This window comes from Eutrema salsugineum, unplaced genomic scaffold (genome assembly GCF_000478725.1).
Source record: "Eutrema salsugineum unplaced genomic scaffold, Eutsalg1_0 scaffold_8, whole genome shotgun sequence".
In the NCBI taxonomy this organism is placed as follows: domain Eukaryota; kingdom Viridiplantae; phylum Streptophyta; class Magnoliopsida; order Brassicales; family Brassicaceae; genus Eutrema; species Eutrema salsugineum.
The window spans coordinates 12040237-12043758 of record NW_006256414.1 but is presented as its reverse complement, the minus strand read 5'-3'; the positions used below and the strand labels follow the sequence as shown (position 1 = coordinate 12043758).

The 3522-nt window shown below is 44.1% G+C and overlaps 1 non-coding gene across 1 annotated transcript; it reads left to right on the top strand.

Annotated features, from left to right (window-relative positions):
• Positions 1 to 3415: 3415 nt before the first annotated feature.
• LOC112082582 lies at positions 3416 to 3522 on the top strand. Its single transcript, XR_002897252.1, has one exon. It is a non-coding gene; the product is annotated as a small nucleolar RNA R71 (small nucleolar RNA).

The following is a 3522-nucleotide window of genomic DNA, read 5'->3' as shown; positions in this document are numbered from 1 at the left end:
GGTCATCAAGTACCTGAGAGCTGCATGATCAGTATACACAATGACCTTTGATCCCACCAGATAGCTTCTGAACTTATCAAAGGCAAAAACTATTGCCAGCATTTCCTTTTCAGTTGTAGCATACTTCTCTTGAGCAGAGTCAAGTGTTCTACTGGCATAGTAGACCACATGCAGCTTCTTGTCTTTCTTTTGTCCAAGTACTGCTCCAACAGCAAAGTCAGAAGCATCTGTCATGACCTCAAAAGGTAGAGACCAGTCTGGTGCCTGAACTATTGGTGCACTAACCAATGCCTCCTTGATCAACTTGAAGGCTTCCTCACATTCAGCATCAAAGATGAAATCCACTTCCTTACACAACAGTCTTGTTAAGGGCCTGGCAATCCTTGAGAAGTCCTTTATGAATCTTCTATAAAACCCTGCATGACCCAGGAAGCTCCTTATCCCTTTAACTGAAGTGGGGGTTTGCAAATTCACCATCACCTCCACCTTTGCCTTATCAACCTCAATACCCTTTTCAGAGACCTTGTGCCCAAGGACTATTCCTTCTTGCACCATGAAATGACACTTCTCCCAGTTCAGCACCAAGTTGTGCTGCTCACATCTCTCCAACACCTGTGTCAAATTAGAGAGACAATCCGAGAAGGAGGAGCCATAGACACTAAAGTCATCCATGAACACCTCAACTTTCTCTTCAATAATGTCAGAGAAAATGTGCATCATACATCTTTGAAAAGTGGCTGGTGCATTACATAAACCAAAGGGCATTCTCCTATAAGCATAAGTGCCATAAGGACATGTGAATGTTGTTTTCTCTTGATCTCTTGGATCTATGGGAATTTGAAAAAATCCAGAGTACCCATCGAGAAAACAAAAATAAGGATGATTAGCTAACCTTTCAAGCATTTGATCAATGAATGGTAAAGGGAAATGATCTTTTCTAGAAGCAGAATTCAATTTCCTATAGTCAATGCACATGCGATGGCCAGTTATGGTTCTTTGAGCTATGAGTTCATCCTTATCGTTTTTCACCACTGTGATCCCACCTTTTTTGGGCACAACGTGAACAGGAGACACCCATCTTGAGTCAGAGATTGGGTAAATTATCCCTGCCTCAAGAAGCTTTAGTATCTCCTTCTTAACCACTTCCCTAAGGTTGGGGTTAAGTCTACGTTGGTGCTCAATAGAGGACATGGCTTGGTCCTCCAGGTGGATCCTGTGGGTGCATATATCAGGAGAGATTCCTCTAATATCTGCCAAGGAATACCCTATGGCTCTCCTGAATTTCCTTATTTCACTAAGTAATGCACGTTCCTCATGCTCCAGCAAGTTATCATTTATGATCACGGGAAAAGTAGAGTTTAGGCCTAAGAATGCATACCTGAGCCCTGTTGGTAGAGGCTTGAGCTCAACAGAGGGTGCATCCGCCTCATTCCAGTCCTGGTCCAGGTTGCTTTGGCTGGTGACTGATTCCTTGATAGCAAAGACTTCAGAGCCTCTTTGTTCCAGCTCCAAAAACCTTGTTTCAGGACCCAGCTCTCTTGCATTGTCCAGATACAGCTTATACCCTTCACTTGCTTCAGCCAAGAGCTCACTCTCTCCTTGTTCTTGAGTTAGAGCAGCTTGAAGAGGATCCTCAGTGTTCAGTTCCTCAAGCAACTCATCAGCCAACTGGTCCATTGTCTCCACATAGAAACATTGACCTTCAATGGTGGGTTTCTTCATCATCTCATTCACATCAAACTTGAGCCTTTCAGACCCAAGTTGAAGCTCTATTATCCCACCTCTCACATCAATGATGGCTCCTGCAGTTGCTAAGAATGGCCTGCCCAAGATGAGAGGATCTACTGGTTCCTCATCCATTTCCAGCACAACAAAATCTGTTGGAACTTCAAAACCACCTATCTTGACAGGTAGATCTTCCAACATACCTACAGGCAATCTAACTGATCTATCTGCAAGGATAAGAGAAATCCTTGAGGGTTTGAAAACTCTAAAGCCCAACTTCTTAGCTATGGAGAATGGCATCAAGCTGACTGATGCTCCTAAATCACAAAGACATCCAGAGAATAGAAGAGGTCCAATGGCACAAGGGAGTGTGAAGCTCCCTGGATCAGTTAACTTCCTTGGAATGGACTTCTTCTGAATGATAGCACTGCATTCATGACTTAGTACTACCATGCCTTGAAGCTCTTTTGTCTTGTTCAGAATTGCATCCTTCAAGAACTTCCCCATCTTTGGCATCATTAGGAATGCATCAATGAGAGGCATTGTGAGTGGTGTCTCTTTGAGTGCCTTCTCAAATACAGCTCTTGCCTTGTTCACTAGTTGCTTCTTAAATCTCCCTGGAAATGGGAGCTTGGGTTGGTATGGAGGTGGTGGCACATACTTCTTCTCTGGTTCTGGTTCCTTTGCTACCTCTTTACCTTTTTCTGTCCTTGGTTTCTCAGCAACTTGATCATCCTTTAAGGCTGCCTCCCCCTCAGGTTGATCATTGTCCTCAATGATCACTTTGTTGTTCTCAATACCAGGTAATTCCTTGCCACTCCTCAGTGTAATTGCTTTGGCATATTCCTTGGGGTTGGGTTCTGGTTTTCCAGGTAGGTGACCTTGGTTCCTTGAGCTTGATGCCTGGTTTTGCTTCAGTTCCTTGATTTCCTGCTGCATAGTCTGTTGACCCTGAAGTAGTTGTTGCAGAATACCAACCATATCTGTACCCATCTGTGGCTGCTGTTGGACCATTGGTGGCTGAAACTGTTGTTGAACCGGCGCCTGCTGTTGGAACTGTGGTGGACCAAACCCTGGTGGTGCCTTTGGCTGCTGTGAAGTGTAACCAGTGCCCTGAAATGGTTGCTGTTGCTGACCAAAACTCTGATTCTGACCAAATTGATTCTTGGGTTGGAATGACCCTTGAAAGTTGTTCTTGGGAACAAAGTTCTTTGGAGCTTGAGAATTGGGATAGACCTGGTCTTGTGGGTTAGCTACATTGGTGTTCCTGTAAGAGAGGTTTGGATTGGCATTACCATACTGATATCTTTGGAACCTCTGATTCCCAATGTAGTTGAGCTCCTCTTGGGTAAGACCTTCTTCACTTATGTTCTCAAAAATTTGAGAAGGTTCCTCATACTCTCCAACAAAATGCATTGGCTTCTGAGTGGTGAATTTCAGCTTGTCCAATTCACTCCTCAACTCCTTAACTTCTCTGGTGAGCCTCTGTTCTGAGCTTGAACCTTCAGACCTATTTGATCTGTCATAGTCTTCACCATAAGTGTCATTGCTCAATGCTAAGTTCTCTACTAGCTCTAAAGCAGCATGTATCTCTTTACCCAGAAAGTTCCCATTGGAAGCAGTATCCAGCTGGTTTCTAATCTTGGGAAGAGCTCCCCTATACAGTGTGCTGAGAAGAGAAGCCTCACTAAACCCATGGTGTGGGCATTGGTTTGTGTAGCTCCTGAATCTCTCATATGCTTCACCAAAACTTTCATTGCTGTGCTGAGTGAAGCTAGAGATTTGGTTCCTCAGTTT